We start from the raw sequence: 16820 nt of genomic DNA, 5'->3' as shown, positions 1-16820 counted from the left end.
TTTGGTTTTTGACCTCGAAGAGTTCAAAAGTTTACCAAATAATAAAGTTTTCAAAATCAACGGGAAATTTAGGGTTGGTCCATAGAGTCAACTATTTTCCAGATTTTTTTTTTAATGCTCTTCAAACCAGAAATTTTTTTACTCTTGATTATTTTCAAATTTCAAAAAATGATCATCTCAAAATTCCGAATTGTTTCAAATTTGGAAGCTTGCGGTTATGAACTTTTCTAGAACGGAATTTTTTATACGGATATATCCATATGTAGATATCTACATTTATATCCAACTTCCTTCCCCCCAACTGATTGTTAATAACACAAGAGAAGACACGGATAGTTATCACAGAACGCGCAGTGTATCACGAATGTTCGACCCCATTTTTTCGTGATAACCATACACACAATTCTTTGTTTTAAAAAAAATTTAAAAGCGCTCTAGCTGCATAAAAGTATTCAATCAAAAAACTATAATGTAAGTATTATCCATAGTAAAAATTAAAATATAAATTTAAAAAGAATAACTCACAATATAACTCACCGTTTAAATCGGCGAACGGTAAAGCCTCCGGGCACTCATCCGCACGAACTACCTTTGTCCTGGCCGTTGAATGATCAGCATAATGTTAAGGATGTGAGGGAGTATAAAGAAATTGATAGAACGCGAGTCACTCGAATATCCACCTCAAACGACCGGAAGTGGACGAAAGAATCTCAAGAACGCTCCTCTCTCGCATTCCTTTAACGATCGTTTGCTTCAGATCGCCCTTTTTTTTATTTTATCTCGTCTCACTCCTTTCACTTTACTCAACTTTCTTTCTTTCTTCCTGTTTTTTATATTCTTTGCAGCTTCTTTATATTTTATATTTTTTTCTCCAAGCAGATTAGTCACACTTTGAACAGAGTGGCCGTTTAATTGCGGCGCATTGAGACGTCTCCAATTCTATTCTTCTACTTCACTTCTCTTTCTGTATCACAGACGTAGAAAGTCTTAAAAATGGATAAGAAACAACTGGAGATTCTTTCTGAACTTTATTGTCAAATAAATTATTTAAAAAACTAACAATACTATTTTTATTCTTCTTCTTTGTCTTCTTCTTCTTCTTCTTCTATTGTTTTTGTTTTTAACTAGACTAAGTGAATATCCTAGAGTGGATTTTTTTATTTTAAATCTTAAATTGCACCTGAACCTACGTCCACTTTGCTCTGCCACTGGATTCTCTCACAAAGACTTATGACTTTAGTAAAGTTTTGAATTAAAAGAGTTGCTTCTTCAAGGTACTTTATGGCAGTCATTAAACTCAACTTATACTTTTTATATTTTCCTTATTCTTTAGTTTTTTGTTTTCTCTGACTTTGCTGACCATTTGTTTTTGACTTTAAATTATATTTATTACTTTACTACTTGCTACTCTGATTGATTGTTCCGGTTCTCTAAAAAGCATCTTGATCCTTCCCGAAGAGTTAGTTTGTGTTGCAGGGTCGCTTTACTTCCAAGAAATATGTCTGCTTCCTACGTATTCTGCGAACAAAGAATTATAAATATTATATTTATATATTTTTGTCAGTAGTTTTGTTTTCATACCGGTCACTGATCGCGATGACCCTCAAACAAATTTCTCCACTTGTATCAGAGATATTTCGCGTACTAATTTCGAAAGGACTTATATTTTTATTCGAACTTTTGGATTTACGGAGAGTCAATTTCCTAGAGTCAAAAGAGCGTATGATTTTTTTTTTGTCAATCATTTGGAAAATTTTTTTTTCAAATTGAAGTTTTATAAAAAGTCTCCAAAACAATTTGTGGATATGAAAAATTTTCGGAGTGAACGTGGATTAAATCCGAGAGAATTTGGAGTGAATGCAGAGCAAATGACTGCGTATTTATTTAATCCTTGGAGTAAAATTCACTTTGAAGGGGAGAAAAAAAATCCTAATTCACTCCTCATAAGAAGTAATTTTTTTACAAACTCTCCAACTCCGAGTAACGGATTTAATTTGGATTGAAATGAAATCCTGATTTTTTACAGTGTAAAGAATATGAAAGTTATTTCAAAATATATAATTTAAAAATGCAAATTTTACTTAACTTTTGTTACGAGTAATTGAGGTAATTTAATAATACATTACACCATTATACAAGTACTGTACATTGATACATGATATGCCATAATAATCAATCATCTATTGTGTAACTTAATGTGGGAGTTGACAATAGAAATTTTTTTAACAATCGATGGAAAACAATTTTAGACAAAAAAAATAAAAAATCATGATTAGGTAATTGACAAGTAATTCAATGTTAGTTGTCAAATGAATTGACGTGGAAAATTCTTAGGCGTGGCAATAGGGTCCTCGTACAATGAACCACAAAGTTAATTGCGGTTTATGTACCTAACATGTCGCGACCCGGAATCGGGTCATGACAAAATTAAATCCCACGACTTATTTTCTTGTCATTTTGACATTTGAAAGAATAAACAGATTATAAATATGACGGCTATGATAAATAAATTAAGTTTTTTATGCATATCGCATTAGGAGCTTCCAGTCAAATGTCAAATTTAACACTAACCCATAAAAAAATTTTTTTTAATTCTTGAGCAAGTCTGCTCTCAAAATCAATAGGTGCCAGTATCTTTTTCTACGTATTTTGCTGCAGATACCTGTGGCCAGATTTAAATTGCAAGCCTTACACAAGAAATTCATGCCAGATTATAACTCAATTCTGGAGGAAGACTATAGTTGAAAATAGTTGTGCATGGCTTGCTCAAGATCTGCTCAAGGCTCAAAATTGACCTTAAGCCTTGAACAGATCTTGAGCGAACCATGCGTAAGTACCTACTGTAAGTTACTGGTGCAAGAAATGCGTCAGACACTTTTTCATTGCACGTGTTCAAGATATCTTTAACATTCTTGCGCACGATACCATGAACCAGACTCACAAATCTTGACATAGGTTTCTTGATACACGATCTTGCGAAAGACACATGCGTAGAAAAAGACACTCCCTGATTAAAAACTCCGATTGAAACCGCTGAATTCCGATTGAATCCAATTGAAATCCGGTAGACTTTCAATCAGAATTCATTAGTTTCAATCGGAATTTTTAATCAGGGACTGGCAGCTAGGGGTCTTGCTCAAGATACTGACTCCAGAATCTTGCTCAAACACGTGTTAGGGAAGACAAAAAATTTTTACTCTAATGATTACTATTTATCTCAGTCACACAAGTAAACTCAATAAAAAAAAGTCTCAAATAAAAGTAAGTTCTTTTTTTTCAGACAATTAAGCTTTGAACCAAAAAAAACGTCCTTTGTTTCAATAAATCTAACGATCCAATCAAGTGATAAAACTTTTAATTTCATCTCAAATTAAAGCTTCTATTCCAACTGTAATTTTATTTACCTATTTTACAAGAAGTACTGACCATCAACTTGCAAATTTTATTACTTACAAAATATAAATAATTGCAAGAAATTATTTATAATTTTAAAATAAGTACAGGAGTCTATATCACGGAAGTCTAATTATATAAAGACGAAAAAAATAAAAAAATGATGATCATGATATCTATTTAAATAAATTAAAATGCGTTACTGATGACACGTTACTTGTTTCGATCAAAGGCCGCCCGCGAAGGTCTTTTAAACTCGTTTTGCACGTTATTTCCCTAGATGGTACGTTTATTCGCATCTCTGAATGCCCGGAGCAATTAAACGGTCAATGAATGAGAATAAGAATGCCAAAGAGTTTAACCAAAGGCGTTTAGATTCACATACATTTATATCTAAACATATTTAAATATATGTAACTATATATAATAATTAAAACTGATCAATAGCATGACATTTAATGAGTATGAATGTAGCAGACATCAGACAAATTTGAAATTATAAATAAAAAAATTATAAAAAAAAAAAAAATTTTTGTTTAAAATGCATGTACTGAATTTTGAATTTTCTAAACATGCATTTTTTTATTTTTATTTTATAAACGTTTCAATTTAGTATTTTAAAAATTTTTAAAATGTCAGATGTCCGCTAACTTCACTATCATTGACATTTATTATTTATTCTACACAAAAAAAAAAATTATCCTTTAAATTTTAAAAGTTTTTACTTTAAAATAGAACTTGTGTACTTGTTTTTAATCAGGACCATAATTTAATAACCAAAAAAATTAGACAATTTCATAAAAATTAAAAAAAAAATTGGAAAATCCAAACGTGCATAACTCACTTGTTCATTTGAAAAAAAATAACATTTTTCAAAACAGTATTTGATTGATTCATATTGAGCTTAATTTCAAAAATTTTTTTAGTCCCAAGTCCCCAGTGCGTCAATTTCAGTGATCGGACTCGTAAAGACACGACAAATTTCAAAAAACACGACTTGTTGACTTGTTTTTTTATTTTTGTTATCTTTGTAAATTTTATCATGTGAATTCTTTCCAAAATTACTATCTGACTTTTTTTTGTTTAATTGTAACTAATAAAAAACGTAAAAATTTATTCTTCACGAAAAATTCAGCTGCCATTTTATTTGCATTTTTTTTTTCTCTCTATCAACTACTGGCACTACTGGCAGCAGCACCAGAGTGGCGGTAGGATTCAAAAAAAAGAGCGACATCTAAGACAAAGAGGCGGGATATTTAAAAAAAAAATATAAGTGTAAATGTAGCAGACATCAGAAAAATTTAAAATTATAAATTAATAGAGTAAATAATTAAAAAAAAAATTCATAAAAAATGCACTTATTAATTTCAAAATTTTTTAAATGCGCATTTTTTTAAAATTTCATTTTATTAATGATTTACTTCATTTATTAATAATTTTAAATTTGTCTAATGTCTGCTACATTCACACTCATAAAAAAATTTAATAAAAAAACTTAGAACTGAAAGTGTAAAATATAAAAATTAATTAATATTTTAAAAGTTGAATAAAAATTCACATGAAAAAAAATAATAATTAATATAATGAAATAATAATAAAAAAAAGTTAATGATTAGAAATAAATAAGCGACTGAAGTGCGCACTTTTGGATTTTCCAACATTTTTAGAAGTTATTGTATTTACTAAACTGACGGACATCATGGGTGTGAGTGTAACTGACAAGTGGGAATTTGTAAAATTTTTGGATAAATAAATAAAATGTAAGTGGAATAAAAATAAAAAAATGCGTATTTAGATCAATGGAAAAGTACGCGTGTTCTTAAATTTCATTGTAGTAATTTATTTATTTAAGATTTATGAATTGTCTGATGTGAGCTACATTCACACTCATACGGACATCACAGGTTTTATTTACATTTTTTGTTCTTTTCCATCATTATTCCCAACAAAAGTGACTTAAGATTGTCACCGTTTTATTCCTCAATAAATTATCTTTCAGATTATACAAATTTTGTTCTAAGTCAGCATATTTGAACACGTGTAAATATGTTTTTTACGTGAGTGAATCAGCTGGGAATGAGTAAGCGTTAGTAAACACATCTCATTGCTTCGCAATTTAGTTGTGTAATTTATGAGAAAAATTTATAATTCGATATATTTAAAGTAATAAATAGAGTAAATTTGATATTAATTATTTGTGAATTAAATAGAATTAAAAAATTTTAAAATTATTGATAAAAAATTCAAATTTTTTCTACTTTGTATTAATTTGTTAATATTCTATTTTTTTTTTGTGTGTACATACTCTAGTTTTTTGCCTTGTAATAATTATTAGAATCTTTTTAGTAGATAACATAAATATACACAGCTACAATTATAGACATAGTATGAAAAAAAAAAAAAATTAACTTATAGTTTCACAACCGACATATTTTTATGAATGGATTAGATAACCAAAGTATGATTAATAAACGCGAAACAAAAAGTAAATTTATGAATGAAAGCAGGCATATTTAAATATGTGTACTCAGTAGTAAATGATCTATCGGTTCGCACGATTAACCGATAAACGATAGTTAGTGAGGAAATTCTTTGTGCATTAACAAGGAGGTGCCAATGCAAGCTACTGCCTGCTTGCAGCTGTGTGCTGGCAAACACTCTGACGTAAACATTTAAGTCTGGTGTTAGTAAAGCTCACAAAGTAATGCAATATATAACATAAACTTTACTTTTTTCACAAGCACTACGGTATCTTTGTATTAATGTCGTAATTTACAAATAATGTTTCTTTTTTTTAAATATTTATGGTTTAACAAACAATTTATGTAATAAAATATTTAAAATAAAAAAACTTGACATTATTGCTCACTAAATAATATTTTTAAAATATTAATAGTAAAATAATTATGATACTCAAGTTAGCAGAAGTCTAATAATTTTTGGATTTTTTTTTAGAAACAATGAATCAAAAAAAAAATATTTTAAAAAATTACACCTGTAGTTTTTCAAATTTCCTACATGTGCATATTTTTCTTTTTTTTTTTCTTCAAATTTCGTTGTTGAAAAAAAATTCAAAAGTTTTTAATTGTCTGCTAACTTCGGGATCCCCAAGTCAGTTGACGTCTAATAATTTTTGGATTTTTTTAGAGACGATAAATTAAAAAAAAAAAAAATATTTAAAAAAATTCCACCTATAGCCTTTTAAATTTCCTACATGTGCATTTTTTTAGTTTATTGTTTTTTTTTTTAATTTGATTATTAAAAGAAAAATCAAAAAAATTTTAATTGTCTGCCAATTCGGGATCCTCAAGTTAGTTAACGTCTAATAATTTTTGCCTTTTTTCAAAACGATAAATAAAAAAAAAAAAATTTTTTCGAAAAATTACACCTGTAGTTTTTTAAATTTCCTACATGTGCATATTTTTTTCAAATTTCATTGTTGAAAAAAAAAACCGAAAGTTTTTAATTGTCTGCTAACTTCAGAAAAACTTTTAAAAAAATTCAAAAATTATTTTATTATTAAAAAACAAATAGTAATTTACTTTATAGTACTATTTTTACGTATCTCTTTTTATATTTAAAAAAAATAGAAAATTATAGCATATTAACACTAATAAGGTATCGACTGGTACAGCGCAATACGATCGTAATAAAAATAAAAGAAAAAAAGAGGAGACTGCCCGGCGTCTAGATAGACAATATATGTATACACAGAACCGCGACTACACATGCACATGTGCACAATTCACATCTTACATATATTTATATATTCAAGCATAATACTCCAATTTAAATCGAAAGGACTAGTAACTTTTCACTTCGCCACTTTTTTCCTGCGTTATTTTTACTCTCTTTCCTTTTCTCCCATTTGTCTAAAAACCGATTTTCACTCTCGTTGAACAACTCAATCATACTGTTAATCAACAACTTATTTCCGACATTTAAACTTAAACAATAATCATTTACCCTCAATTAAAAAAAAAATCACTAGTATTAATCTATAAAATTTCATGATTCTGAAGTTAGCAGACAATTAAAAATTTTTGAATTTTCGTTACCTCAAATAAATTTCAAAAAAAAAAAAAACTTAATAATGCACATGTAGAAAATGTAAAAAACTACAAGTGCATTTTTTTCAAATATTTTTTTTTTTGGAAATTTATCTCAAAAAAAAAAATCCAAAAATTACTAGATCTCGGCTAACTTACGTGAATGTAGCAGACATTAGACAATTGATAAATTTTAAATTAATGAATTAAAATAATGAAATTTTTAAAAAATGCACGTACTAATTTTTCATTTATCTACATGCGCATTTTTTTTATTTTGATTAAAAATTCAAAAATTCCTTGTCAGTTACATTCACACTCATGACTGACTTCAGTTTAATAAAATTTTTCAAATAAAACTAAAACTAAAAAAAAAAATATATGTATATTCGAAAACGAACCATTGACGTGAGTCCATGTGTAGATCACTGTCAGCTGGAGATACTGATAACAGCTGTCAAGAACGTGTGTAGGGATGCTGGAGGATCTTAAATCTTAAGTCTAGTAGATGTCGTTTCAAGAGCGCGCTAGATGATAGTGATTATGATTACGTCTGTTGACAGATACTTCGATCGTAATTTAATATATGTATATATAGTTAATTGAAAATATATAATATAGAAGATAGATAGAATTATAGTTAGTAAGAATATATATATAAATGTATTCTATATATAAATAAATTTAAACGCAACGCGAAACCCGTGCGTACGGTGCGCCGCGTGCCGCGCGACTGTCGTGCTCTCTTCACTTTAGTTCCAACATTCCCTTTATTCTTCTCTCTCTTTAACTAATACACGAGCTTAGTATCTGTTCACTCCAGCGTCTGACTCAGTCCTTCCTTTTTCTATCCATAATACCCCTCGTATAAAGTAGAATAAGAAGTGGAACTGAAAGACGGGTAAAAAACTACACGAGTGTGAATATACTGAAGTTAACCGATGTCTAAAAGTTTTTCATTTTTTTTTTTAAGATAAATTACAAAAAAAATAATATTTCCAAAAATTCCACCTGAAGTTTTTTTAATTTTCTACATGTGCATTATTTTATATTTTATATTTTCGTCATTGATTTGCTGAAAAACAAAATCCGAAAATTTTCCACTGTCTGCTAATTCGGGATCCTCAAGTCGACGTCTGATAATTTTTGGATTTTTTTCAAAACGATCAATTAAAAAAAAAAAAGTATTTAAAAAAATTCCACCTATAGCTTTTTAAATTTCCTACATGTGTATTTTTTTAGTTTTTTGTTTTTTTTTAATTTGATTTAAAAAAAAAAATCCGAAAATTATTAACTGTCTGTTAGCTTCATGATCTTGAATTTTAAAATATATGAATAAAATGTAAATGGAGTAAAAATAAAAAAATGCATATTTAGATAAATGAAAAATCTACACGCGCATTTTTTTTAAATTTCAAATTTATAAATTCTCAAGTCTGCTACATTCACACTCATAAAACAACAGTAGATCATTTCTTCTCACTTACTTAACATTTCTTCTCTCTATCTATAAATATATATATATGAAAGTATACTTACATTAATATATAACACCACCATGAAAACACTCAACATCTACAAACTCTACACTCCCTCTTACTCTTGACTCTTTGGTAAGTTAACTTGTGTTGTATTACGACCCTTTTAAGAACCACGCAATACAACAGCGTATTTCTCTGTCATTCTCGTACTTAAAAACCAGTAGTTAAGTTTATCTTCTTTTACCGGATGGCACGACTCACTCACTCACTCACTCATGAACAAATCCACCCACACGAAGAATATATTGAACACATGTCCAACAACGGGGCTCACCATGACTTATTACTAGACTATCTTTTTCTTTATTTTACTTTTTTTATTGTGTGCTAACGGATGGATAGATAGAAAAAAGAAAAAAAATTTTTGTATAGGAGTATTTAGTGAATTAGTGGGACTGTTACATTGTCGAGTATCGATTGGTGAATGAATGATATTTTATTTTGTTATTTAATTGTGTGGTTGAATTGACTGACGTTAGGATTTTACACAAAGGGAACTGTAAAATAATATTTTGTAGAACGTTTGTGTGGTCTGAAGTTGGTAGGTGGTTAGTACTGAAGTTAGTAAACAATTAATGAGTGTGAAAGTCACTGACAAGAAATTTTTTAAATTTTTAAATAAATGAATAAAATGTAAGTGGAATATAAATTTAAAAATGCGTATTTAGATCAATAAAAAATTAGTACGCGCATTTTTTCAAATTTTAGAATTTTAATTTAGTTATTTGTTTATTCAAAATTTATAAAATGCCTCATGTCTGGTACATTCATACTCGTAAACAATTATGATACTGAAGTTAGCTGGCATTTAATAAGTTTTGAATTTTTTTTTAAATAATAAATTATCAAATAACAATGTTTTGAAAAATTGCACTTGTAGTTTTTTAAATTTTCTACATGTGCATATTTTTAGTTTTTTTTTTTTTTTTTTTTTTTTTTTTTTTTTTTTATTGTAGAAAAAAAATAGAAAACTGTTAATTGTCTACTAACTTCGGGATCATAAACAATCAAAATTTTTTGGATTTTTTTTCGACAATTCAATTATAAAAAAAAAAAAAAAACTAAAAATATGCACATGTAGAAAATTTACAAAACTATAAGTGCAATTTTTAAAATTTTTTTTTTTTTTTATTATTTATCATTTTTAAAAAAATTCAAAATTGATTAGACATAAGATAACTTATGAGTGTGAAGGTAGCAGACATCGGACGAATTTAAAATGATTAATAAATAGAGTAAATAATTAATAAAATAAAATTTTTAAAAATGCGCATTTAAAAAATTTTAAAATTAATCAGTGCAATTTTTATAAATATATTTTTTTAATTATTTACCCTATTTATTTGTAGTTTTTAATTTCTCTGATGTCTGCTACATTCACACTTGTGATAACTTCAGTATCATGGGAGATGAGTGTGAATGTAGCAGATATGAGTCTAGTATTTAATTATTAATAAACGAATTGAACAATTGAAAAGATGAAAATAAAAAAAACGTACTTACCGATTTTTATAGTCTGAATATGCCCAGTTTTTTAGTTTTAGTTGATTAACTTTTTATTTATCAATTCAAAATTTTTTTAATGTGAGTGTAAATTTAGCTGACAATTGTAAATTTTTTTAAACTTTGAATTAAAAAATAAAATGTAAGTAAAGTAAAAATTTAAAAATGCGTACTTAGGTAACTAAACAATTAGTACGCGCATTTTTTAAAAATTTCATTATTTTAATTATTTATTTAAAACTTATAAATTGTCTCATCTGCTATATTCACCCTCATTAGTTAGTAGACAATTAAGAATTTTCAAATTTTTTTTCAACAAATTAATTACAAATGAAAAAAAAAACTAAAAATATGCACTTGTTGAAAATTTAAAAAACTAAAGGTGCAATTTCAAAAAAATCGAAAGGTTATCACATATCGGTTAACTTCAGTGTCATGTCTGCATAGTCCTGAAGTAAGTAAACAATTAAAAACTTTCTTATTGTTTTTAAACGATTCATTGACAAGAAAAACAACTAAAAATATGTACATGTAGGAAATTAAAAAAACTACAAGTGCAATTTTATAAAAAAAATTTGTATAATTTATCATTTTGAAAAAAATCGAAATATTATCAGATGTGGACTAACCTCAGTATCACGTGTTTACTAGAATGTAATTAATTGTTATTTTCTGTATATAGTTCGGACAAACTACGAGTTTATCATTTTATAAGACGGGATAATTCAAAACTTTGAAACTAATAACTTTAAATTAAAATTTAGAGTTAAGCTTACAAGTTAGTGGTAAAGTTATACATGAACAATTTCGTTAAGGATTCGAGTTTTCAAAAGGATTATTTACGAAGAGATAGAGATTTAGAGTCAATTACTGTAATTATTGAACTAATAGAATAATTTAAATAATTTACGTTTATTGTTCAGCTGAACTTTATCTAGTTGATGCTAATTTTAAAAACAAAAAATTATTTAATTAATTTTTATTCTTGCACGCTATTAAAAAAACTTATTTTTCTCGTACGCTTTTTTTTTGCTTCGGTCAATTGTAATCAGTTGACTTTTTTATGAAAAAAAACGTTTAAATGAACATCTAGTCACGCGATCATTAACGATTTTTACAATACGTTGTAATGATTTTAAATAATTAGTTTTTTTTTTGACAAAAAGCCATTTACTGGTTTTGTAATTTTTTTGCTCTCATTTCATTTTAATAATTAGTTTTATGTACTGACCCAAGACTGCTGGAGGTCACAGTATTAGATCGTGGTGATAAAAAAGACTAAATCAAAAAATAGCGTGACCTGTTTTGTCACACGGTCTAATAATTTTTTTTTGATGAATTGAAATTATTTCATGTAATTTTTGTGATTTGAAAAATAAATTCAAGGTAATATTAAAAATTTTTTTTAATCACTTATATTTTCACTCATTAATAACTATATGCAGTTTTTAATAAAATAGAAAAAAAATCAAATACAAATACTAGAATATAAAAATGACATAAATTTTTTAAATACACTATATAAGTTTCCATACCTAATGAACTTCAAAAATTTGTACTTTTACACTTTGAACTTGGAAATTTAAACTTTGGCAATTTGAAATTTTGTAAATTTGAACTTTGACTAACTTAGTATTTCTTTCATCAAAAATAATTTTCATTCATCATCTTCATCATCATCAATCAAAAGTTGTTTCATGCATAAAATTGCAAATTGACCAAAGTTCAAACTTACCAAAATTCAAATTGGTAAAGTTCAATTTTCAAAGTTAATTAGGTCGGTCACCCTATAAAAAGAGCGGTGTTAAAAATGGACTGAATATAACACCGGTGTAGACAGTGTAATTTGGCGGTGTTACAATACCGGTGTTAAATATTTTCAACACCGCAAAGTATTTTAACACCAGTAAATAATATTCACACCTTCGGCGGTGTTATTTTAACACCGTTTTCGGTGTTTAAATTTAACACCGAAAATTTTAACACCTACACCGCCTGGACTTCCATTTTTTTATAGCGTATATAAAAAAAAAAACAATTGTATTGTCAACACAGAAAATTTTATTTTCATTCAAAAAAAAAATTTCCCGGTCTTTTTTTAGTAAATAAATAGAGTATGCATAAAATAAAATATCGGAAGTAAAAAAAAAAATATTTATCATGTTGGTCTACGCTATATATATAATATGTATACTATATGTATATATATATAAAATACGAGTTCTTCAGAACGCGAAAATTTAATGATGCCGATCGGTGGGCGTTAAACGAGTTCAGTTGTCTCGACTACGATATATATATATATATATATATATATATTAGAAAAAATATATCTAAAAAGAATCCTATCTTTTCCATGATCAAATTGGAACCGCACATCAATAAAAGAAGAAAAGCATGAGAAGATCACGACCCTCGACGTTCTGTAAGCAGTGACATTAAGTGCCAAATATATTTGCTTTGAAAACTCCAGGGGTTCACTGAAATCCACCGTATCTATTCTCCCAATGGTTGCCACAATCTTCTTGAGGTCTCCGCTTACATCACGACCTCAAGTCGGATAAAGTGGTCCTTTAGGTTTTTCAAAGACTTGACCATTCCAGCAACTAACCGTCTCAGTGATTCGATTTAATATTTCAAAGCCCATAGTCTTATATATGTAACCGCACTCACAGAGTCCAAACCCAAATTCTTTAGGTCATTAAAAAAAATATATTATTCCAAGAAAATAGCCACGGTCATTAATTAACACTAGAGCCCACCCGTATTGTAGAAATAAAAAATGAAATTCGTAAAACTTTTTTAAAGTAATAGCATATAACATATATATTTATTTCTTCAGTGGTCATTAAGCTGTATTTTAAGTTTATTCTTGATTCTAGGCCAATGACCAGCCGCCTCTCTCATATCAGGAGATAAACGCAATTGTGATAACCCAGGATGGATTCATCCTGCCAAAGAACCAGTGGGCGCCGCTTGTCGGAAGTCTCGATGTCCGGATGTTGAGCGACATTGGCTTGTTTCAGATGTCTAGAATAAATACACACTATACTCTATTCTATTCATATAAATATATCCGAATAAATTACATTCGCTACAACTGTTCTTTTGTTTCTTTATACATTTTTTTACAATCTTATCAGCAATATCACCAGATCTAATGTCATTTTTCATTTATTTTCCTAGTTCTTTTTATAAAATATTAAACAAATAAATATACACAAATCTGAAAAGAAAAATTAAATGTTATCATTGTCGCTGTTATCAAAGTCTTACTCAAACCCTGAGTCATTGTTTTGTAAAGAAACAATTTTTATTCATATAAATTAAATGTCATAAAGGAACAAAGAATATCAATGGAAAAATAACAATAATAATATATATATAATAAATAATTATGTTGATAATAATATGAAAATATATCAATATGATTCATAGGCGCATGTCGCGACATACCGGAAGTGTCTGATTGTTATTAAAGGGATGACAATCTCTTAATGCATCCTAGTTTGTAAACGAGTAGGGTCAATCGCCTTCCAATTAGCCAATTACCTCTACTCAGTATCTCGTCTAAGTCTTCGTAACTGGCTCAGTAAATACATCTTTCATTTAACCATTGTCACAAACTAGATCATCAATTTCTCTCCCTTCTTTTTACTCTATTGCTATAACATATATGTATATATTATATACATATGTTTATAAAGTGTGACGTGTGATTACTGATTAGGTGATTAGTAATCATTACATTGCGCGTAGATCAATACAAGTATGTAGAAGACTACAGGAAACTACATTAGCGAATGAGCGGCCGGTAACTGCTGTTTGAATACTTTTAGTTTAGGCGCCACTTTACGGTAATCGCTTGCTGTCTTAAATTTTTTCAAGACTTGATTGAGGCGGTGAGTTTGATATTCGTGAGATAAACTACAGTGGGATGATGAAAGCCTTTGATTCAGAGCCTTTGAGGCACCGATACATGTCAGTCATGCAAATATACTATTGATGCTAGACGATCCGTGAATCCTTATCCTGGTTGTCTTCTATGTCTAATATTATGTCGAATTTGCCTTTGTACTACTGTAGGATTCATCAATGCGTGAACTTCCGTAAAATTTCAAATTAACTATTTATGCAGTCAATAAAATTTTTTTTTGGTTTCAAGATTTTTAAATAAATAATTAAATGCCGGTATAAATGTTTTCTTATTTTTAAGATAAATATTTATCTGCGGTATAAATGTATATAAGTACTTTGTACATAAAATTATGTTAATTTAAATATCAAATAGTTATTTTTATCACGAAATGTTTGTGCATTTTAAGAAAAAAATCAAAATGATTACGAGATTTTTTTTAATGAATTTTAATTTTATTCTGAAGTAAAAATGCGATTTTTTAAGATGAAAAAAAAATCATTTATTGCAAATCAATTTACTGTGCACTGAAAATTTTTTGCACGATAAATCGGAGTAAATTCAGAGAGATTTTAATTTTATTTAAATCCGAACTCTCTTTGATCCGGAGTAAATTTTACTCCGAGGAAATTTAATTCGCATTGACTCTGAAAATTTTTGACAGTACACCTAAAAAGAGAACTAATTTTTTTTGTTACACTGTAAAAAAAGCGGTGTTAAAAATGAACTCAATTTAACACCGTGCGGTGTTAAAATACTGGAGTTAAATCGGTGTAAAAAAAAATTCCATGTATACAAATTAAAAAAAAAAAATGTATAAGATATGAATCGTTTATTTGAGAAACCCCATAAGTCAAGAAAACAAAATTTTTCAGGAAACACAAAAAACATTTTTTTGGAAAAACTTGACATTAAAATAATAAATAAATAATTGAATACAATAATGTTAGCGTCTCTGAAAAAGATTCCAACAAGAAAAATTTAATTTTTTAACTGAAACTAATTAAAATAATTATTTAAATTTGATTGACTTATGGGGTTTCTCAACCAAACGGAAAAAAAGTTATAAAATCATTGTTTTTTTAAATGTTTCCTCTCGAATCATTTATTACACTGATAAAATGAAGTATTAAATATGTATTTGAACTCTGAAATTCAGAAATTACAAAAAATTATAATTAATTTAAACATTTTAAGTCATATAACAGTCAATGATAAAACAACATTTGAAATTAATTTCCCAAAAAAGCACGAATTTTAAATAAAAAAAAAAAAAAAAAAAAATGATTTCTGTAAAACTAAAACTGCCGATATTTATTTGAGTCAGTGACTTATGGGGTTTCTCAATTACATGAAATTGCTGTCACCCCGTTAATTTTTTTTTAAACGCCGATTTGATGCATATTTTTATTGATTTCTATGGAGGGACATCCAAAGAACCCAAAAATGCAAAAAACCCAATTTCGTAAAAAAACATGACATGGGCGTTCTCAAATAAACGATTCATATAAAAAAATATTAAAATTTAATGAATATTATCTGGAGGAAATTTCAATTTTGCTATATACTTATTTAAATAATTATTTATGTAAAAATTTATTTAAAAATTACACAATTTTACGCCCGCCATTTCAATCACCAGTAATTTAATTAATTAATAAAAATACTGTCTAACTTTCGTGATCGCGTAAGTAAAAATATGCACAAAGTAAAATATTTTTAACACCGAAAAATATTTTTTAACACACACAAAAAAAAAAATTCTCGACTGAAGGTAAATATTCTTGATTCAAGAAAATTTTTTTGGAGACCTAAATTTTCTCAGATAAAGTAGAAATCTTCTCCAACCAAGACGAATTCTCTTGGCTCAAGAAAATCTTGACTTGGTTCCCGAAAACGTTTGTCTTCAAAAATATTTTCTTGACTCAAGATATCTGTTTTTTCTGTGCACCGATAAACTTTTTTAACATCGGTAAAGAATATTTACACCTTCGGCAGTGTCATTTTAACCCGCTTTTGGTGTTGAAATTCAACACCTACACCGTCTGGACTTACCCCGTTTTTTTTACAGTATATTTACAAAAAATCTAAGTAATAAATCCTGTTCCTAATATTAATTATCAAGTGCACAGTACGAAATGCTGTTAATATTTTTTGGGATTCCGTTGTTGACGGAAGAAACTTGGCTATTCATTCATAAACAACACGTGTACAAAAGCATGCTGCAGACATCTCATGATCTATTTCCACTAACAAAGTGATGCAGACCCACAGTAAACCATCTCTCGTACAGTTTAAAATAAATTAAAAGCTCGTCAAGTATATATACATTAAAAAAAAAAATTTATCGAAAGTCAATGGCACGATAAATCCGAAGGTCTGACGTACAAAATCAAATAGGTCACCGACACAATTAAC

General features: G+C 27.8%; 1 protein-coding gene across 2 annotated transcripts in view; it reads right to left on the bottom strand.

The window, feature by feature from the left end:
- The window catches only part of LOC130664414 (matrix metalloproteinase-2), a 195668-nt gene extending 187493 nt beyond the window's left edge, over positions 1-8175 (bottom strand). Inside the window, exons 1-2 of one of the 2 annotated variants that reach the window (XM_057464265.1) lie at positions 7844-8175; positions 538-1518 (exon numbers count right to left, since the gene is read on the bottom strand). The gene's annotated coding sequence lies outside the window, so the exon portion shown is untranslated. Of the gene's footprint in view, positions 1-537; positions 1519-4237; positions 4457-7843 lie in introns of those variants that run through there. The other variant, XM_057464266.1, reaches the window with a different exon arrangement.
- Positions 8176-16820: the final 8645 nt, after the last annotated feature.

The sequence above is a fragment of the Microplitis mediator genome, chromosome 3 (assembly GCF_029852145.1).
Source record: "Microplitis mediator isolate UGA2020A chromosome 3, iyMicMedi2.1, whole genome shotgun sequence".
In the NCBI taxonomy this organism is placed as follows: Eukaryota; Metazoa; Arthropoda; class Insecta; order Hymenoptera; family Braconidae; genus Microplitis; species Microplitis mediator.
Note: the sequence above shows the minus strand (reverse complement) of the source record. Positions and strands in the feature narration are given on the sequence as shown.